This window comes from Mytilus galloprovincialis, chromosome 7 (genome assembly GCF_965363235.1).
Source record: "Mytilus galloprovincialis chromosome 7, xbMytGall1.hap1.1, whole genome shotgun sequence".
NCBI classification, from domain to species: domain Eukaryota; kingdom Metazoa; phylum Mollusca; class Bivalvia; order Mytilida; family Mytilidae; genus Mytilus; species Mytilus galloprovincialis.
Genome location: NC_134844.1, coordinates 89345952 through 89369877, shown reverse-complemented (window position 1 = coordinate 89369877; position 23926 = coordinate 89345952). Strand labels below are relative to the sequence as shown.

The window sequence follows — 23926 nt, the reverse complement described above, 5'->3', positions numbered from 1 at the left end:
TTAATGAATTTTCTTTCTTTTACAGATAGTTAACCCAGGCAAGGTTAAAGAAAAGCTGATTCAGCAGTTATCTACACAGATAACTGATTTAGAAAGATTTATACAGTTTTTACAAGGTGATGGACTGGGTCAAAACTTCTTTTGCTTGTGGCACTGGTTAATTTTTTGTTCGGTACTTTCAATGTTGACAAGATTTTAGATAATGCCAAATTTTTCAATAGCAAAAAATTATTTTCTAATAACAGACGGAATTGAAGTTTTCTGACTGCTAAATTTTTAATCTGATAATTTTCTAAATTGTATATAAAAATCTTGTTTTTGGTACTTAAGTTCCCTATGAATGGGTTACAAAAACTCTTTCATTGCAACCCAAAGATTTTATTTTTTATCGTATAATTAATTTGATTACTCACCAAAATCTTTGGTGTTTTTAATGAAATTTTGACCTGGTAATGCTTTTAATTCCTTAGTTGAGGGATTTTCCTTCCCAACTTAGAAATAACATAGTTGCTATTTTTCTGAATTATTTTATCATATTTTCCCTTCTTTTATCACACTAACAATTAATGACCCATCAAATAATGTAAGCAGCCATTTATTTAATATTAATTTGCTTAAAATTAGAATTACTGAATCTGAAATTTGTAAGGAGAAATAACTCAAATGATTTCAGAAAGGTTACTTGTTTTGTTAGGGATCATAGATTTATTATTACAAGTAAGCTCTTAGCATAATTGAAGCATGCTTGGAGCTTTATAAGTAGGCTCTCTTCGGCAGTTCATATGACAATAGTTATCATAATCTATTAGGATGTCAGTCAGATCTTTAGCATTTCTATACAAAGGAAAGTACTACTCAGAAGAGCCTACTTAAAAAGCTCTGAGCATCCTAGGGTTATTGCCCTTTAATGACAAGTCATCCCCATTAGAAATTTTTTAACAGAAACTATAGTAAACAGAGAAAAACTGTGACTAGCAAACATATGAGCCAAATTAGATCAAAAATAGATTAAAGACTCCACATGAGAATACGTCTGGAATAGCTTTGAATTTTGTCATTGCCAACTGTCCATAGTAAGATTTGATCTATATGGTTGCTTGTGGCAACCTTATAGAGTTCACATGCCATTAATGTTCTTTCATAGTGATGCAGCACATGCAAAACTTACAATATTTTTGTACTAATTCTAAAATGAATTTAAAGTAAGGAGAGCAGCGTGTCTGTCCATGGTGGACAGGTGATCATGTCAAAATCTGTCTGTTTATACATTGTTATAGTGGACAGGTGGTAATTGCTAAATCCATGAGAGCTGTTATGTACCTTCAAGTGGATCAAATTAATGACAATTATAATTTCAGCCATCTTAAAATGAAATTATCTCTGTTTTGATTTAGTTTTATATTCTTTTTTAACATTTATACGCTTCATCCAAAACCTGCTTTTATCATATGCATATATATATATACTTAGTGCTCCCTTTGTCACCTTCAAGTTTAGCAATACTAATAAAATAAATATATATAACAATAGATAGATCTAACAAGAACCATCAAATAGTGGGTCTCATTGGGGTATAAGCGTGACGCAGGATTGCCGATTTTTTGTAAGTGTGACATGTGAAAGTCAAATTATTGTGTCGTGAAAACGGGAAATGAGGTCTTGCGGGACCCGGGAAATGACAAAATAAATGAGAATTGCTTATGTAATAGTGTAAGCGGGATACGGGAATCTGACAAAACAGTAAGCGGGATCGGGGATCAGAACCCCCCAAATATATGATATTGTTCAACCATAAGCTGTTTCTGAATTGATTGCATTGGGGTAGAAAGGTACTTCTATTCAACTTTGATGAGTTACAACTATTTTAATTAAATTTATTTTCATTTGATTTGATACATATGCATGTGCTAGGAGCTGTCTGAAAATTGCAGTGAGGTGAGAGGTTTTGTTATGCACCCTGTTGAAGACCTCATTGTGACTTGTGAGGTGAGAGGTTTTGTTTTGCACCCTGTTGAAGACTTCATTGTGACTTTAAGATGAAGAACAGCAACAAAAGTTGTTTTACTTTGTGTGTGTTCTAATTTTGTGTTATCGATGGAAACCCCATAACCTTTGTTTACAAATATGACAGTTTGTAAAAAGGACCCAACTCATCTTTGATCTTAGAATTACCAAAATTGTGAGAAAAAAAAATCAATACCCTTGCATCTTATACTACTTGGTAATGTACTCATGAGCTGTAAAGTTGGTATGAGTAATGTATTGCTCATGAGATGTTAAGTTGGTATGAGTAATGTATTGCTCATGAGATGTTTAGTTGGTATGAGTAATGTATTGCTCATGAGATGTTAAGTTGGTATGAGTAATGTATTGCTCATGAGATGTTAAGTTGGTGTAAGTAATGTATTGCTCATGGGATGTTAAGTTGGTATGAGTAATATATTGCTCATGAGATGTTTAGTTGGTATGAGTAATGTATTGCTCATGAGATGTTAAGTTGGTATGAGTAATGTATTGCTCATGAGATGTTTAGTTGGTATGAGTAATGTATTGCTCATGAGCTGTTAAGTTGGTATGAGTAATGTATTGCTCATGAGCTGTTAAGTTGGTATGAGTAATGTATTGCTCATGAGATGTTAAGTTGGTATGAGTAACGTATTGCTCATGAGATGTTAAGTTGGTGTAAGTAATGTATTGTTCATAAGATGTTTAGTTGGTATGAGTGATGTATTGCTCATGAGATGTTAAGTTGGTATGAGTAATGTATTGTTCATGAGATGTTAAGTTGGTATGAGTGATGTATTGCTCATGAGATGTTAAGTTGGTGTAAGTAATGTATTGCTCATGAGATGTTAAGTTGGTATATATAAGTAATGTATTGATCATGAGCTGTAAAGTTGGTATGAGTAATGTATTGCTCATGATCAGGGTTGGACACTCACAACCATGAGTGTTGACTAACTAATGATATAATAGATGAACTTCTTAGACCACTCGTCACAGAAAGCTTCTTACTTATTTTAAGTGCATTCTGTATATATGATCATTTCTAAAACAGTATTATTGATTTGTCATTAGTGTATTTCATTTTTGAAGAACATAAAATGTCTTTTTCAGGGGAGGCAACAAGTCCTGGGCCGTTAGGAAAGGAGAGATGCACATGTACAGTTCATAAGGTTTGTCAGATTTAAATGTGTCAATATTTTTTGCATCAGTGAGTTATTAATTTTAACGGAGTTATGCCCTTTGGAAAATAAACATTATATGAAAATGTGCATTGCTAGCTCTCTCATGTGTACAATGCTTGTCTGATTTTTATGAAATATATATCATAGGTTTACATCAGCAATGTCTCAGAAAGTTTAAAAATAAGTTCCGATTAATTAATTTTAATAGAGTTATGTCCTTTGGAAACATTAATTATAGTGGAAATTACATTGCATTTGCTCTCAAACGTTCATTTCTTCAAGATATTTATGATATAAAAAGATTGTTTTAAAGTTATTGCACTGGCACTTCTATTAAATTACAGACGTGTAACTGTAATGTAATTTTTTTAAGGAAAAATTAAAAAAAATTGGCAAAAAATAATTTATAGCTTAAAAAAAAAGGCCAGAAGTGTCATGATTTTTAAGGAATTTGAAAATAGAGAAAGGGAAGGTTGTTATAAACCATTTATAAATTGTATAAACCTTGTATTTTCTTTTAGTTTCCTTCTGGTGATTGTTCAGATACCTCTTCAAAAGATTGTAAAGTACGAGACAGAAATACCAACAAGCACAATAAAAAGGTAAATATACGATTAATCAGGAGACTGTATAGATTTGTAGCGGGCCATAGCTGGATTAGACACAACTTTTCATAATTTTTGGTATTTAACACTATTTTTTTTTTCATGTATCTTGACACGATTTTAAATAATTCTTTCTTTCTATAGTTGATACTTAATGTTAATTTTTTCATGAAGTACATTTCTCTAATTCTTAGCAGATGCATTCTTTTCATGACCTGTTGAATATGTTTGTTCATAAACATGTGGTCTGTAAGATCTTAGTTCTTCAAGGATCAAAATTCAATAAGGCTGAACAAAAAAGTATGTGTGTTTACTGTACCCCTACCTACCCTAATTTTTATCACCTACCCTAAAGGTTTTTTCACCATTTTTGATTAAGCACTGTTTAAGTTATAATGTTGCTCCCATAGACTCAATATAAAAAAAATATTAATTTTTTTAAAATCTCTACGTACCTACGTTTTTTTAACTCACCTGGCCGAAAGGCCAAGTGAGCTTTTCTCATCACTTGGCGTCCGGCGTCCAACGTCGTCCGTCGTCGTCGTCCTGCGTTAACTTTTACAAAAATCTTCTCCTCTGAAACTACTGGGCCAAATTTAACCAAACTTGGCCACAATCATCATTGGAGTATCTAGTTTAAAAAATGTGTCCGGTGACCCGGCCAACCAACCAAGATGGCCACCATGGCTAAAAATAGAACATAGGGGTAAAATGCAGTTTTTGGCTTATAACTCAAAAACCAAAGCATTTAGAGCAAATCTGACATGGGGGTAATATTGTTCATCAGGTCAAGATCTATCGGCCCTGAAATTTTCAGATGAATCGGACATTTTGTTGTTGGGTTGCTGCCCCTGAAATGGTAATTTTAAGGAAATTTTGCTGTTTTTGGTTATTATCTTGAATATTATTATAGATAGAGATAAACTGTAAAGAGCAATAATGTTCAGCAAAGTAAGATCTACAAATAAGTCAACATGACCAAAATGGTCAGTTGACCACTTTAGGAGTTATTGCCCTTTATAGTCAATTTTTAACCATTTTTCGTAAATCTTAGTAATCTTTTAGAAAAATCTTCTCCTCTGAAACTACTGGGCCAAATTTAACCAAACTTGGCCACAATCATCATTGGGAAATCTAGTTTTAAAAATGTGTCCGGTGACCCGGCCGACCAACCAAGATGGCCGCCATGGCTAAAAATAGAACATAGGGATAAAATGCAGTTTTTGGCTTGTAACTCAAAAACCAAAGCATTTAGAGCAAATCTGACAGGGGTAAAATTGTTCATCAGGTCAAGATCTATCTGCCCTGAAATTGTCAGATGAATCGGACATTTCGTTGTTGGGTTGCTGCCCCTGAAATGGTAATTTTAAGGAAATTTTGCTGTTTTTGGTTATTATCTTGAAAATTATTATAGATAGAGATAAACTGTAAACAGCAATAATGTTCAGCAAAGTAAGATCTACAAATAAGTCATCATGACCAAAATGGTCAGTTGACTACTTTAGGAGTTATTGCCCTTTATAGTCAATTTTTAACCATTTTTCGTAAATCTTAGTAATCTTTTAGAAAAATCTTCTCCTCTGAAACTACTGGGCCAAATTTAACCAAACTTAGCCATAATCATCATTGGGGTATTTAGTTAAAAATATGTGTCCAGTAACTCGCCAACAAACCAAGATGGCCACCATGGCTAAAAATAGAACATGGGGGTAAAATGCAGTTTTTGGCTTATAACTCAAAAACCAAAGCATTAAGAGCAAATCTGACAGGAAGTAAAATTGTTGATCAGGTCACGATCTATCTGCCCTGGAATTTTCAGATGAATCGGATAATCGGTTGTTAGGTTGCTGCCCCTGAATTGGTAATTTTGAGGAAATTTTGCTGTTTTTTTGTTATCTTGAATATTATTATAGATAGAGATAAACTGTAAACAGCAATAATGTACAGCAAAGTAAGAACTAAAAATAAGTCACTATGACCAAAATAGTCAATTGACCCCCTAAGGAGTTATTGCCCTTCATAGTCAATTTTTAACAATTTTCTTAAAATTTGAAGATTTTCAATAACATTTTCCACAGAAAGTACTGTTTTAGATAGAGATAATTGTAAGCAGCAAGAATGTGTCATGAATCCATCTGTGTCCATTGTTTACCAAGGTGAGCGACACAGGCTCTTTAGAGCCTCTAGTTTCAGAATGTGACAGTAAACACACATACTTTTTTGTTTTGCCTTATGGCATCAACATTTTCTTTCCTCTGCATTTCCTGTTGTGAAGTCACAAAAAAAGTGATCATGCTTGATGAAATCACATAGAAAAAAAAACCCATCTTTTTGCAGACCTTTGGAAAAGAAGTATCAAGTTTATGTGAATATTTTCAATAAATCATTACAGAAACAGACTTAACGACCAAATCTTTTACATTACAATATTTCTTCACTCAAAAGTTAAACTTTAAATATTTTTAAAAAGACTTGGCTAGCTTTCTTTTTAATTTTGAAAATTCAGCTGTCTTCAGTAAAGAAATGTTGTATCAAGCTTTAAGTAGTGGTTACCGTAGAACAATCCTGTAAAAGCATGTATTTATTATTGCGGTTTCAAGAAAATCTGCTTTATACAGACATATGTACCAGAGATCAGAGTACGAGTTCTTATTGCGAAACTCACCCAGTTGCATTATTCGCATTAATAAAAATCACACTAATTTCTGTATTTACAGTATGTACACATAATTATGCAGCTCTTTTAATATATCTGATTTCTACAGAATGTGAAAGAAACGAGAGCATTTATAAAGAAAAGTATCGAGTTACTACAGATGTTCCTCATTAGTCAGTTTGGATGTGGTGGGAGGGACTTCCAGAGAAACTTACTGAAGAAAACAACAAAAGGCAATCATTGGGGGTAGGTATTTAGTCAGTTTGGATGTGGTGGGAGGGACTTCCAGAGAAACTTACTGAAGAAAACAACAAAAGGCAATCATTGAGGGTAGGTATTTAGTCAGTTTGGATGTGGTGGGAGGGACTTCCAGAGAAACTTACTGAAGAAAACAACAAAAGGCAATCATTGGGGGTAGGTATTTAGTCAGTTTGGATGTGGTGGGAGGGACTTCCAGAGAAACTTACTGAAGAAAACAACAAAAGGCAATCATTGGGGGTAGGTATTTAGTCAGTTTGGATGTGGTGGGAGGGACTTCCAAAGAAACTTACTGAAGAAAACAACAAAAGGCAATCATTGGGGGTAGGTATTTAGTCAGTTTGGATGGGGTGGGAGGGACTTCCAGAGAAACTTACTGAAGAAAACAACAAAAGGCAATCATTGGGGGTAGGTATTTAGTCAGTTTGGATGGGGTGGGAGGGACTTCCAAAGAAACTTACTGAAGAAAACAACAAAAGGCAATCATTGGGGGTAGGTATTTAGTCAGTTTGGATGGGGTGGGAGGGACTTCCAAAGAAACTTACTGAAGAAAACAACAAAAGGCAATCATTGGGGGTAGGTATTTAGTCAGTTTGGATGGGGTGGGAGGGACTTCCAAAGAAACTTACTGAAGAAAACAACAAAAGGCAATCATTGGGGGTAGGTATTTAGTCAGTTTGGATGGGGTGGGAGGGACTTCCAGAGAAACTTACTGAAGAAAACAACAAAAGGCAATCATTGGGGGTAGGTATTTAATCAGTTTGGATGTGGTGGGAGGGACTTCCAGAGAAACTTACTGAAGAAAACAACAAAAGGCAATCATTGGGGGTAGGTATTTAGTCAGTTTGGATGTGGTGGGAGGGACTTCCAGAGAAACTTACTGAAGAAAACGACAAAAGGCAATCATTGGGGGTAGGTATTTAGTCAGTTTGGATGTGGTGGGAGGGACTTCCAGAGAAACTTACTGAAGAAAACAACAAAAGGCAATCATTGGGGGTAGGTATTTAGTCAGTTTGGATGTGGTGGGAGGGACTTCCAGAGAAACTTACTGAAGAAAACAACAAAAGGCAATCATTGGGGGTAGGTATTTAGTCAGTTTGGATGTGGTGGGAGGGACTTCCAGAGAAACTTACTGAAGAAAACAACAAAAGGCAATCATTGAGGGTAGGTATTTAGTCAGTTTGGATGTGGTGGGGGGGACTTCCAGAGAAACTTACTGAAGAAAACAACAAAAGGCAATCATTGGGGGTAGGTATTTAGTCAGTTTGGATGTGGTGGGGGGGACTTCCAGAGAAACTTACTGAAGAAAACCACAAAAGGCAATCATTGGGGGTAGGTATTTAGTCAGTTTGGATGTAGTGGGAGGGACTTCCAGAGAAACTTACTGAAGAAAACCACAAAAGGCAATCATTGGGGGTAGGTATTTAGTCAGTTTGGATGTGGTGGGGGGGACTTCCAGAGAAACTTACTGAAGAAAACCACAAAAGGCAATCATTGGGGGTAGGTATTTAGTCAGTTTGGATGTGGTGGGAGGGACTTCCAGAGAAACTTACTGAAGAAAACAACAAAAGGCAATCATTGGGGGTAGGTATTTAGTCAGTTTGGATGTGGTGGGAGGGACTTCCAGAGAAACTTACTGAAGAAAACGACAAAAGGCAATCATTGGGGGTAGGTATTTAGTCAGTTTGGATGTGGTGGGAGGGACTTCCAGAGAAACTTACTGAAGAAAACAACAAAAGGCAATCATTGGGGGTAGGTATTTAGTCAGTTTGGATGTGGTGGGAGGGACTTCCAGAGAAACTTACTGAAGAAAACAACAAAAGGCAATCATTGGGGGTAGGTATTTAGTCAGTTTGGATGTGGTGGGAGGGACTTCCAGAGAAACTTACTGAAGAAAACAACAAAAGGCAATCATTGGGGGTAGGTATTTAGTCAGTTTGGATGTGGTGGGAGGGACTTCCAGAGAAACTTACTGAAGAAAACAACAAAAGGCAATCATTGAGGGTAGGTATTTAGTCAGTTTGGATGTGGTGGGGGGGACTTCCAGAGAAACTTACTGAAGAAAACAACAAAAGGCAATCATTGGGGGTAGGTATTTAGTCAGTTTGGATGTGGTGGGAGGGACTTCCAGAGAAACTTACTGAAGAAAACAACAAAAGGCAATCATTGAGGGTAGGTATTTAGTCAGTTTGGATGTGGTGGGAGAGACTTCCAGAGAAACTTACTGAAGAAAACAACAAAAGGCAATCATTGGGGGTAGGTATTTAGTCAGTTTGGATGTGGTGGGAGGGACTTCCAGAGAAACTTACTGAAGAAAACAACAAAAGGCAATCATTGGGGGTAGGTATTTAGTCAGTTTGGATGTGGTGGGAGGGACTTCCAGAGAAACTTACTGAAGAAAACAACAAAAGGCAATCATTGGGGGTAGGTATTTAGTCAGTTTGAATGTGGTGGGAGGGACTCCCAGAGAAACTTACTGAAGAAAACAACAAAAGGCAATCATTGGGGGTAGGTATTTAGTCAGTTTGGATGTGGTGGGAGGGACTTCCAGAGAAACTTACTGAAGAAAACAACAAAAGGCAATCATTGGGGGTAGGTATTTAGTCAGTTTGGATGTGGTGGGAGAGACTTCCAGAGAAACTTACTGAAGAAAACAACAAAAGGCAATCATTGGGGGTAAGTATTTAGTCAGTTTGGATGTGGTGGGAGGGACTTCCAGAGAAACTTACTGAAGAAAACAACAAAAGGCAATCATTGGGGGTAGGTATTTAGTCAGTTTGGATGTGGTGGGAGAGACTTCCAGAGAAACTTACTGAAGAAAACAACAAAAGGCAATCATTGGGGGTAGGTATTTAGTCAGTTTGGATGTGGTGGGAGGGACTTCCAGAGAAACTTACTGAAGAAAACAACAAAAGGCAATCATTGGGGGTAGGTATTTAGTCAGTTTGGATGTGGTGGGAGGGACTTCCAGAGAAACTTACTGAAGAAAACAACAAAAGGCAATCATTGGGGGAGGTATTTAGTCAGTTTGGATGTGGTGGGAGGGACTTCCAGAGAAACTTACTGAAGAAAACAACAAAAGGCAATCATAAGGGGTAGGTATTTAGTCAGTTTGGATGTGGTGGGAGGGACTTCCAGAGAACATTACTGAAGAAAACAACCAAAGGCAATCATTGGGGGTAGGTATTTAGTCAGTTTGGATGTGGTGGGAGGGACTTCCAGAGAAACTTACTGAAGAAAACAACAAAAGGCAATCATTGGGGGTAGGTATTTAGTCAGTTTGGATGTGGTGGGAGGGACTTCCAGAGAAACTTACTGAAGAAAACAACAAAAGGCAATCATTGGGGGTAGGTATTTAGTCAGTTTGGATGTGGTGGGAGGGACTTCCAGAGAAACTTACTGAAGAAAACAACAAAAGGCAATCATTGAGGGTAGGTATTTAGTCAGTTTGGATGTGGTGGGGGGGACTTCCAGAGAAACTTACTGAAGAAAACAACAAAAGGCAATCATTGGGGGTAGGTATTTAGTCAGTTTGGATGTGGTGGGAGGGACTTCCAGAGAAACTTACTGAAGAAAACAACAAAAGGCAATCATTGGGGGTAGGTATTTAGTCAGTTTGGATGTGGTGGGAGGGACTTCCAGAGAAACTTACTGAAGAAAACAACAAAAGGCAATCATTGGGGGTAGGTATTTAGTCAGTTTGGATGTGGTGGGAGGGACTTCCAGAGAAACTTACTGAAGAAAACAACAAAAGGCAATCATTGGGGGTAGGTATTTAGTCAGTTTGGATGTGGTGGGAGGGACTTCCAGAGAAACTTACTGAAGAAAACAACAAAAGGCAATCATTGAGGGTAGGTATTTAGTCAGTTTGGATGTGGTGGGGGGGACTTCCAGAGAAACTTACTGAAGAAAACAACAAAAGGCAATCATTGGGGGTAGGTATTTAGTCAGTTTGGATGTGGTGGGAGGGACTTCCAGAGAAACTTACTGAAGAAAACAACAAGAGGCAATCATTGGGGGTAGGTATTTAGTCAGTTTGGATGTGGTGGGAGGGACTTCCAGAGAAACTTACTGAAGAAAACAACAAAAGGCAATCATTGGGGGTAGGTATTTAGTCAGTTTGGATGTGGTGGGAGGGACTTCCAGAGAAACTTACTGAAGAAAACAACAAAAGGCAATCATTGGGGGTAGGTATTTAGTCAGTTTGTATGTGGTGGGAGGGACTCCCAGAGAAACTTACTGAAGAAAACAACAAAAGGCAATCATTGGGGGTAGGTATTTAGTCAGTTTGGATGTGGTGGGAGGGACTTCCAGAGAAACTTACTGAAGAAAACAACAAAAGGCAATCATTGGGGGTAGGTATTTAGTCAGTTTGGATGTGGTGGGAGGGACTTCCAGAGAAACTTACTGAAGAAAACAACAAGAGGCAATCATTGGGGGTAGGTATTTAGTCAGTTTGGATGTGGTGGGAGGGACTTCCAGAGAAACTTACTGAAGAAAACAACAAAAGGCAATCATTGGGGGTAGGTATTTAGTCAGTTTGGATGTGGTGGGAGGGACTTCCAAAAAACTTACTGAAGAAAACAACAAGAGGCAATCATTGGGGGTAGGTATTTAGTCAGTTTGGATGTGGTGGGAGGGACTTCCAGAGAAACTTACTGAAGAAAACAACAAAAGGCAATCATTGGGGGTAAGTATTAAAGGAAGTAAACACAAAAATCCACTCGAAATCCACTCAAATCCTCTCTAAATCCTCTTGAAATCTCTCAAAGGATCTATAATATGTAGATATATAAAAATGTTTATTGTCGAGCCTTTGACTTTAGTCGAAAAAGTGAGACATAGCGATCCTACATTCCGTCAGCGGCGTCCACAAATATTCTCTCTGTGGTTAAAGTTTTTGAAATTTTAATAACTTTCTTAACTATCCTTGAATTGTACGAAACTTGGACAGAAGCTTGTTTATGTTCTGACATAAGATAGTATCCAGAAGTAAATTTTGTAAAAATAAAATTCCATTTTTTCCGTATTTTACTTATAAATGGACTTAGTTTTTTTCTGCCAGGAAACATTACATTCACTCTGTGGTTAAAGTTTTTAAAATTTTGATAACTTTCTTAAACTATCCTGGAATTGTAAGAAACTTGGCCAGAAGCTTGTTTATGATCAGAAGATAGTATTCAGAAGTAAATTTTGTAAAAATAAAATTCCATTTTTCCCGTATTTTACTTATAAATGGACTTAGTTTTTCTTCCAGTTAACATTACATACAGTCTGCAGTTAAAGTATTTAAAACATTTTTAAGATTCTTAAACTAACCTGGATTTTTACCAAACTTGGACAGAAGCTTCTGACAATCAAAAGATAGTATCGAGAGGAATAATTTTATTGATTTTTTTCATCATTTTTGATGAGTGTGTGATAAACAGCAAAAGTAGGCGAGACACTGGCCCGTACAGAAATTGCTAACAAAAGCACATAAGTTTCACATGTGAAGCACATGAGATGCAAGTAAGAATTGTATGCAAATCAGGTTGCTCATATGTGAAGTTTGGTAGTTCATATGTGCCCACAAAAATCTAACATAATGCTCACATGTGCATTTCAAACCTCAGGTGAGCTTTTATCATCCATGTTAGTTTTATGTTAGTTTTGTACTTTGAAAAGTTTTTCCATTCTTCTAACCATTCAAAACTAACCTACATCATTGCTCATATGAGCTTTTTCAAAATGACATGCCCAGTCATGTACTTCCTGTAAATTCAAATTCATGAAAAGCATGCAATAAATGGAGGTAGATGGATATGGAAAATGTTAAGTCCTATATTGTGCTATTTGAAGAAAGGCATTGTTGAAATCTGATAAAACCAGTGTGGCTGTGGTTAATTATTTGTAAGTTATCATTTCTATTTCATTATTTTCATTTTTGTGTCAGATTTTGAAATATATTACAATTTTAAGTCCTTTATGGGAATATATATACAGGTTGCTTCAAAATAAGTACTACATGTATAAAGATTTTTCCTTTTTAAACTTTTTGAAATACAGTACTTATTAATCAAAGACATTCATTGTGTACTAAACTTGCAAGTCCCTCTATTTAGTTTTATAATGTAATGTTATGTTTTTAGTCATGATCATGATTATTGTTTAAATAAAAAAATAAAAAAAATGATATGAAAATCATAATTAACTGACAATAATTAAAGAATAACTCTTTTAACATGATGTATCAGTTATTTTATTTTCAACTAAATTATTTAAGATTTTCATTTAAATTTGAAAAATATTCCTTTTTTAAAGCAGCCATTTTGTTTTGGTCAACTATAATATTCACGTGTGCAACATGTGAGCAATCTAATAAAATGCACATGTGAAAAAAAGCTCATATGAGCAGTTGCACGTGAGGTTTTTAACATGCAAATTAGGTTAGTTTCATATGTGCAATTTTTTGGCTCACAAAATGCTCACCTAATTTGCATGTTAAAAAACTCGTGTGCAATCATGTTAGTTTCTAACGTGAGCATCTTATGTGCAACTTATGTGCAACATGTTAGCACTTTTTGGTAAGGGGGGTTCCGCGGAACCTTTACAAATTTTTTTACTGATAAGGTTTGTAATAGATGAAAAAAAAACCAATTTGTAGATTATGATTTAAAACTCCTCGTGTAAGAGCCAACTTGAGTTATTGATAATGAAAACAAATGTTTAAAGAATATGTATGAGTAAACTTATAACCAAGTCAATACTTCTTAATCAAGCATTATGAAAAAAATCTACAGAACAGAGAAATATGGACTTGATTTTAGCTTGATGTTTCTATTTGTAGAGACTTACGAGCTAGGTTAGAGGTTGCTATAAACAAAGTATTAGAGGCAGCCGTAGAGGAGGAAAAAATCAGGAGAAAGACGACAGGTTCAGTGAATATGGCAGCGATTCAGTGGAGGTAAGAATGAATAAACTGACCTATAATTATTAATTATCATTGGTCATCTCCACTACGATTGATTTTCTCACTAGACTGGGCACAGCAAGAGTGATAAGAGCATTTGAGTTGCAATGACCAATGATAATCTGTTATTTGGCTATTTTACCTATGGCGATGTTAATTTCATCGGCAACGGCCATGTGCACCCATAGTTTCTAGCGATAATTTGTCATATCTCTCGACTGTGCTGAGAATAGAAATTATCAGTCTGAAGATTTTGTAAATGTGTTGAATTAGTAAAATAATATTTTATCCCATTTTATGTATAGCTTAATGTGAAGTATACATTTGCAAAAAAAATTGTTTGTAAATACTTCACATCCACTGCACAAAACATTTAAATGAATATAAAATTTTAACAAAATGATCTTTGAAGCAAAGTGTGAAATGTTAACCAGTATACATAATTAAGCCCCCCCCCAACACCTTACATTTATTTCTGGAATAACCCTTATATCAGTTAGCTTATTTATCTTGTTTATTTTACCAACCATGCAAAGACTGTATAGTCAGACAAGGTCATTAAAAACTTTCATTTGTTTTTTATTGTACAGTGTCAAGAACAAAGCAGTGCTTTGCTTACCCAGACTGTGAGAAGAGATCTTTCAATGGTCATTAGAGATTTGATAGAACATGGACTTATGGAGGTATGTAACAGGTTGTTCTTGGTAAAGGGTAGGAGCCTTGGTAGCTAAGTGGTCTAAATAGTTACTGGGTAAACATTTACAATTAATTCTCCATAGGCGGTAATGGTAACGTTTTCCTCTGTTGCTCAGTCCATATCCGTTTCTTGAACATGTATGATGGCTCATTCATATCAAAGCTGATACATTTATACATGTCTGGTTAAATTTTCGGGGTGGCAAGTGAGATTACTTTTTTCGTAAATTGCTGGACCCTGGAAGATGGTGTAAAATGTCATTCTCCTCATGAAATAATCCTAAAATTCTGATCATAAAATTCAATAAAAAAATTGTCCTTTCTAATAATTTATTTCAGGTCAAATCTACATATTTCTTTTCTCATCACATCAGCTCTATAAACATGATAAATCAGTTCTTATTGTTCATTTATGTCCATTTTTAAAATCACAGCATCCACAATTGTATGGCGGACTAATATTTTTTTTAATTACGTCATCTGAGTTCCTCATCTCAAGGTCCATTAGGGACTGTAATCACTAGCCAGTCAACACTATTTGTGAGTTCTTGTTAATCCATAAAATATAGAAATAAAGTGTTTCTGAAAATGTCATTTTCATCATTTTTCTGCATGAACTGCATTTTGTCATGCTTTCTCCAAATCTGAAATAAAAAAAATATATGTCACCATGCTAGATTCTATGGTAAACACGATTTATCCTAAAAATTGCGTCCCCCCTTTGTAACCTCAACGTTAGCGCTATAGTGCACGACGTCGATGGCAGACTTTTTAGACGTAATCGTTTCAAATTACCGGCGAAATTTTTCAGATGTATAAAATAAATTATATATAAATATACTAAATAAATAAATGATTTGGAAAATACGTTGAAGGTATAAAAAGTCTTGAGAATTCTGAATGCAATTGGGTTCAACCCGTGCACTCTGATTCTAAACCTTGTTTTTTTTTTGGTTCTGAACCTTGGTTCTTTGGTTCGAAACCATGGCAACTGGTTCAACATCCGGGTTGTTTGGTTCTAGCAACCCGACTTCTTGGTTCCATCTGGGTTCTTTTCTAGAACATTCTTATTTTCCCGTTCAACTTTGAGAAGATTATCCGCAAGTATCCGAATAAAAAGATAAAGTAGGTCAAAGACGCTAAACTTATTTTATAACCTTAAACAGAATATTTCATTCATAAATACATTTAGCATCGTGGAAATATGAAGCTTATAATAATAAGGTAAATACTTTTTATTTTTATAATTTTACATTGGAAACTGGCCAAATTATAACAATTGGTTCCATCTGGGTTCTATTCTAGATCATTCTAATGTTCCTGTTGAACATAACAGAAGATAACCGCAAGTCTCCGTATAAAAAGGTAAAGTAGGTCAAAGACGCTAAAATTATTTTATAACATTAAATATTTTAGCATCGACGGTAAAGGAAGCTATAAGGTATTTATCTTCTCATTTTAATTATTTTGATAAGAAAACTAGATAAAAATAAAGCATCGTATAGATTTTTAAAACAAAGCGAAGTATACAGTACATCAAACATCCTTTTATTTAATTCAGTCGTTTTTTTGTTGTTTTTTTCCTTTACTCATCCCTTATTTACGTAAATATGTCTAGACAGTGGCGGATCCAGAACTTTTCCTACGGGAGGCCCGCTCCAGTCATGCTTCAATGATTCCCTATATAATCAACCAAAAAAAAAAACCTGGATCCGCCTTTGCTAGAGGTTTTAAAACGACCCAATTAGGACATGTTGTTTATATGGCTTACGGTATGTGCATCTTGCCACTTGACCAGTTGACGACTCGCATATATATTTGATTGCACATTAATTATCAAGTTCGACTTAATTTTATTTAATGGCTTTTTAATAATGTCAGATTTGAAAGAAATACATGTGAAGTTTATCATACAAATCTTTTTGTTCAAAACAGAATGTTAAAAGACATATAAAGGAAAGTGATGATCAATAAGTTGGTAAGCTTTAATTAGTTGGAAAAAAAGTTATAAAATATAATAAAATGTATAATTATGTACAATAAATTTGTCAAATTTGATACTCATTCAGTCATTGTGAAGGGCATGCATATAATCATTCGGCCAAAAATAAATCAAAATTAAGATTAATTATTTTTATAATAAAATTATGTGTACATGTGTTAATGACAGTGCTAGCTATATATATATATAGTGGGATGTGTATCACCAGCACAATAGTCAGAACTTCTGTGTTGGCGCCATGATTTAGGGGCATAAAGAGTTACACTAGTCCGTCTGTCCCGAACGTCCCATAAAAACGGGTTCCGCTCTCCTAACTTTAGTTTGCCTCAACCAAATACTATAAAACTTATACACACTATATAAAAGAAGCTGGTGCATGAGTGCCAATGAGAACTCTCCACTAGAGACTAAATGACACAGAAATTAACAATTATACAATGTAGCCTAGGTCACCACACGGTCTTCAACAATGAGCAAGGTTCATACCGCAAAGTCAGCTATTAAAGGCCCCGACATGACAATGTAAAACAATTCAAACGAGAAAACAAACGGTCTAATTTATGTACAAAAAATAAACGAAAAACAAAATAGGCACGTGCATATAAAATAAGGCGGGGTTAAACATGTTAGCGGGATCCCAACCCTCCCCCTTATGTGGCATGAGTGCCAATGAGAACTCTCCACAAAAGACCAGATGACACAAACACTAACAACTATAGGTCATATACAAAGTCAATACCGCATATAGTCAGCAATAAAAGGCACTGAAATGACATTGTAAAACAATATTCAAACGAGAAAATAAACGAACAAATTTATGTACAAAAAATGAACGAAAAACAAGTATGTAACAAATAAAAAACGGCATTCATTGAATTACAGGCTCCTGTATGGAACGCCAACACTGTCTTATTATGCCCATTTTTCATTATATGTTGTGCATTTACCTTTATATGATGTGCATTTATCTTTATATGATGTGCATTTACCTTTATATGATGTGCACTTGTCATCATATGATGTGCAAATATCCTTATATGATGTGCAAACATCATTATATGATGTGCAAACATCATTATATGATGTGCAAACATCATTATATGATGTGCAAACATCATTATATGATGTGCATACATACTTATATGATGCGCATATATACTTATATGATGTGCAAATATACTTATATGATGTGCAAATGTACTTATATGATGTGCAAACATTCTTATGTGATGTGAAAATATGCTTATATTATGTTGTAAGATCCTTATATGATGTGCAAATATACTTATATGCTGTGCAAATATACTTATGTGCTGTGCAAATATACTTATATGATGTGTACATATCATTATATGATGTGCAGTTTCCCTTATATTACGTGCAAACATCTTTATATGATGTGGTTGTGTCATTATATTATGTGCTTGTAATCTTATATTATGTGGTTAGGTTTACTTCATTATATGATGTCGAAACGTCATTATATGATGTGCTTTCATCGTCGTTATGGTCAATGAACATGATTACGATTAGAATGATTACTGTCTACGTCATAACTGATTCCGATCTGCGTCTGCGGAGTAACCGTTACTACTAATTAGGATCAAATCTGTTGCTACCGTTTGGAAAATGGTTGAGACTTGAGATAAACCTTAGCATGTTAGTACCTCGTTTTAAGATGCAAAAAAATCACATCTGATATTGTTGGAAAATTGTAAAAAATATATATGAATTGCAAAGTTTTGTTTAAATCGCAAATCTTTAATAATAAACATACGGAGTCTTCAATACGGTTAAGGTTATTGAATTGAATAAATAATTCTTTTATGTCATGCTATATGATCGTTTTAACGAGGGAAGGCATTATATTTGTCAATTTCGGTATACCTAACGTTAGCAATTTTTCTATAAGAAGATAATACACGAAGTTTAGTATTTTCATTTATGTAAATATTGCCTTTCTGATCATGGTTAGCTGTTAGAGTTTCTCTTTATATATTCTCAAGATAGACACAAACAATTGGGAATAAATCGGACTCTGATAGAGTAATGGCTCATATAAGGAACCGGTCATTTGTAACAAAAAAAAGAGGGGATAGGACAAGTGGCATTCAGTTTTATACAGTTATAAATTTGCCGCGGTATAATGTTATGGCGAATTCTTCGTCAACCGTAGGCATCAATCTTTACGCCTCTTTTCGCTCATCTGAATTTTTAAAACCTGAAAATTAAGTTTCAACAATTTCTTCTAGCAGAGAATTTTTCATCTGATGCTATTATTGAATGAAGGTGTGGTAAATATTAATGAAACCACAAACGGCAAATCCAAACTAATATAAAAAAGAAGATGTGATATGATTGCCAATGAGACAACTATCCACAAAAGACCAAAATGACACAAACATTAACAACTATAGGTCATCGTACGGCCTTCAACAATGAGCAAAGCCCATACCGCATAGTCAGCTATAAAAGGCCCCGATAAGAAAATGTAAAACAATTCAAACGAGAAAGCTAACGGCCTTATTTATGTAAAAAAAAATGAACGAAAAACAAATATGTAACACAAAAACAAACGACAACCACTGAATTACAGGCTCCTGACTTGGGACAGGCACATACATAAATAATGTGGCGGGGTAAAACATGTTAGCGGGATCCACCCCCCTAACCTGGAAAGTGGTATAACAGTGCAACATAAGAATAAACTAGTTCCCTGAAGTCGCAAACGATTTTCATACTTCAGTACTTTGATTATATATGTTCTTGTCTATACCTTACAAGAAAAGATTTCTCTATTATTAGTTATCAAGATAATAGCCAATAAAACAACAAAACTCTGAAAAACCAAAACTACCCAAAAAGTACCTTTACTATAGAGCATATTCAGACACATTGCACTATTTGTTTTTTTTAAATCTATTATGTTTCCAGGATAAACGCAAAATATTAAAAGCCGCTCCCGTAAATCTTCACTTTGAAAATTCAAAACACCACTCTCTATATGTAAGAGAACAACAGGTCTCAGTAAAAAATAAATAAATGCAGACTGAGTGTTTTAAGTTCATTAAGACACCAGATTAAAAACGCTCAATTCTCTGGTTTTGTTGGATTGATACACACCTTCAAAAATTTGAAGGCTGAAATGTCATTGGCTGATGTAATATATACAAGGACAGAAAATAAAATGACGTGTTGTCAGATCCTTGTATCCAAAGCTGAAACAGATGATCTGTACATTATATATTAATAAATAAATGTGTTAGACACCGACTCTAGTTTGAGGGAAGGAGCACGTGTATTTCCTTTCTCGAAATTAAAAAAAACAACAAAAAACATGGTTTATTTTTTTTTTTAAGTTTCATCATTGTTTTATTTTTTCCTCATTTTGAATAGAAACAAACTATTTCGCTTCCCTTCTGAAATAGATAAAATCTCTTTCAAGAAATTTAGAATCAAACGTTTAAAAAACAACTTGCCCCCCACCCTCACATAAAAATATCAATGGTCGGTAAGTTAGCCCTGTTTAATTGAGTCTAGAGGTGAATACTAGTATATGAGCGGCTTCCCACGAAACCTTTTATATTGCGGGTTACTGCATGTCTAGTGGTGGTACTTTCGTCGTAGTATGTTCGCCTTGAGTGAGAGAGGTCGTGGGTTCGAACCCCGGCCGGGTCAAAACCAAAGACTTTTAGAAAAATGTGTCCGGGTAAGGTGAAATACATGTCTTCCTTCGGAATGCTTCCTTTTGAACTAGCATGTTAAAAAGTCCGGCTCAGGGTGTCGGTCTAGTACAAAACAGGGTTAATATTCATACCACATTAAAATTGAGAATGGAAATGGGGAATGTGTCAAAGAGACAACAACCCGACCAAATAAAAAAACAACAGCAGAAGGTCACCAACAGGTCTTCAATGTAGCGAGAAATTTCCGCACCCGGAGGCGTCCTTCAGCTGGCCCCTAAACAAATATATACTAGTTCAGTGATAATGAACGCCATACTAATTTCCAAATTGTACACAAGAAACTAAAATTAAAATAATACAAGACTAACAAAGGCCAGAGGCTCCTGACTTGGGACAGGCGCAAAAATGTGGCGGGGTTAAACATGTTCTTGTACGAATATGCATATATCAATTTGCTCAGGAACATATATATTAGATATACTGTTCCCAGATTTGCTGTTGGACCTCAAGAATACACCCATAATCATCTATAGTTGAAACTGTGAAATATATGCACAAAAAACATGATAAAAAGCTGCACGTTAATGTAATACACCGAGTTCAGGTTCATTCCATATCTCCTTTCATCCATTTCGGGTGAAAGTGATGGGCGCTGGGTGGTCGAGTGGTTACATTGTCATTTCGTGGCCTTTTATAGCTGAATATGCGGTATGGGCTTTGATCATTGTTGTAGGCCGTACGGTGACCTTTACTTGTTAATTTCTGTGTCATTTTGACCTCTTGTGGAGAGTTGTCTCTTTAGCAGTCATACCACTTCTTCTTTTTTATAAGTAGTCGAACTGCTATATCACTAGCATGTCAACCCTTAGGTGTGCGATTTCAAATCCCGCACGTGGCAGGTAAGCTCGATTCCAATCTTAATTGACTAGAATTGTATGTTTTCCAAACGAAGGTCAGGGGGTCTCTCCGGGCACTTCTGCTTTCTCCACCAATATAAACTCACCGCCACGAAATAGCATGAAAGTGTTGAAAGTTGCGCGAAATAACAGTCAATCAATCATCCATACCGGTATACTTATGGCCTCTAAATCTATATAATAGCAATGTCAATGTATGACATCAGTATACAGAGATAAAAATAATAACTATTTACAGTATATACAAAACAAGAGAGAGAGAGGTTTCAAAATTACTAAGCCAGCTGGAGGACAAACGCACGTGTTTATATATTTTTTATAAACGAACAAGCTGAAGTTGACATTTTACAGAAATCTTATACATCCTTCCTGTTTTCAAGTTTTCGTACATGGCTTAAAGCCTTATCGGATAAATGTTTTTTGTCATATTGAAATTTCCCGTTTTAGTAACAACAATACCCAAATAGTTATATTGTTTTATCATCTCAATGTTAGTATCATTGTAAGAAAATCGGAGATTTTTTGGCATCCGTCCAAAAAAAAAACTCACTAAGACTTTAATTTTGACAACTTTCCTTTCAAGTTCCAAGCCTTACAATAATCATGGAAAGCATTGAGTTGAGTCTGCAGGTCCTGTGCTGTTTCAGCCAACAACACCGTGTCATCTGCAAACAATATAACAAAACACTTAAGATATATTTCTAATTCTCTTTCCAGATCTTCTGGTATAGTTCTGTTAAGTCATGTAATATTTCTAGTCACTAAGAAATTATTTTAGTCAATCAAAAGTAAATAAAATAGGAAAGGTGATAAGTTTTCTCCTTGTCGAACACCATTGTCACAAGCAAGCAAAGTATTCCGAATTATAATTACTATCGTGTATCATCGGTACAGCGGATATAGCTTTGTAGGTACTTCGAAGCATGAAAAACTATATACCGTACATTCATTTAACTATGCACCGTACAGAACGATTCATGTGGTCAGCTATACACAACGCTTCTTGTCGGAATAAAATATCGAAAAATAACATATGTACAAAATATTTCAATGCCAATTATTGAAACAGCTATACTTATTACGCACAAACAGTGGCCTTCTATCAGAAAAAGAGTTGCAATAAATATAGAATCATATCGGATGAGACGAGCGCCAACTTCTTTGACAAGTATTTGCACATGTTTTTAGTAAGGATTCTTGTTTTGGGCAAATAGTGAGACTAATCACCAACCTACGACCAAAACATTTCTTAAAACAACAAATATGTTTAGATTGAAGTACACATTGATATAATGTAAACAAAACAAAGATTTTCGTACCGTGTCAGAAGAAAAATCGATCACGACCCCTTGGTTAGTACCTATATCCGCTGTACCGATGATACAAGGAGACGCCAGCGAGTGGGCAAGTGTTGAAACAAAGAATGATGATACAGTAATAAGGTGGACACAGTAATGACAAAGTTAATGCTTTTTATTCTATTTTTTGTTAAAGAGACGAAAAAGAGGAACAAAATGCGAAAGACGGGCGTCACCCCATTCATCTCGGTTGGAAAATAAAAATATTAAATACCCTAAATTGGAAAAAGTGTGGCAAAGTGTGATTTTCAGTGTTTTTCCCCCCTTTTAACTCAATAACTGTATCGTCTACGTAAAATCCGTTGCCATTACCGAAAAGGATCAAAATAAGTACCACAAAGGTAAAATCCGATCTAATTGGACGAAAAATTAAATCTAAAACACTTCATCAGGAATCAACCCCTTATATCTCAGAAATCGTTAACGCTACTCCAAATCTGTTGACATACTAGTACTAATGTTTCAGAATTTTATTAGCAATTAAAAAAATCTTTATTAAAATAAGTTGAAAATAAACAATCTGTATAAGCCAATATGTGCTCATTGTTGAATACCGTATGGTGACCTATAGTCATTAGTTTCTGTGTAATTTGGTCTGTTGTGGAGAGTTGTCTCATTAGCAAAGATACCACTTTTTCATTTTTTATAATTTCCCACATAGCCATTTCGCATTTTCTGGGCACTACGTCGACTAAGCTTGCAGTCTTCGAAATTGGGTATTTTCTCACATAATTGGCGTTTTCTGTGGAAAAAAGATTGGTTCAAAGACAAATTAAAAGTCCTATCACACATATTTCCGACTTGGTATGGTTGTAGAGGAGTTGCGACTCAATGAAATCGGTCTACTCCTTTAGTAGCACAGATTATATGATATACTAGATGTAATATCATTGTACATATTCAATACTACATTATACATCTTACCATTTACAGATTAATATTATTCAATAACATTTTATAAAACAAACCATCTCGCCATAGTATGCATCAGTAGATAATTGTATAGCTATTGTTATGAAATATTTTTGAAACAGACTGTGATTTCAATGGTGTCTTTTGCAATAAATAGAAATAAGCAGATGTGGTATGAGAGCCACTGAGACAACTCTCCATCCAAGTCATAATTTGTAAGAGGAAACAATTATAGGTCATAGTACGACCTTCAACACGGAGCCTATGCTTAAACCGAATAGCAAGTTATAAAAGGCTCTTATTTGTTATCATTTTCTCCACAGCCGGAGATTTCTTCAACTAGATCCTGTATCAACTGATTTTAATCTTCAACCGAAATGTTTGAAACGTTGATTTTGTTAAATTGCTTTGTCTCATTTTCCCTATCAATTGCACTTTCGCTAGCGATAGACACATATTTGAGCCGGGTTAATAATTTACAGAAGCAGATCGGAATCAGTTATGACGTAGACAGTAATCATTCTAATCGTAATCATGTTCATTGACCATAACGACGATGAAAGCACATCATATAATGACGTTTCGACATCATATAATGAAGTAAACCTAACCACATAATATAAGATTACAAGCACATAATATAATGACACAACCACATCATATAAAGATGTTTGCACGTAATATAAGGGAAACTGC

The 23926-nt window shown here is 35.1% G+C and overlaps 1 pseudogene; it reads left to right on the top strand.

The window, feature by feature from the left end:
- Positions 1–23269, top strand: part of LOC143084311 (RUN domain-containing protein 1-like) — a 47711-nt pseudogene extending 24442 nt beyond the window's left edge.
- Positions 23270–23926: the final 657 nt, after the last annotated feature.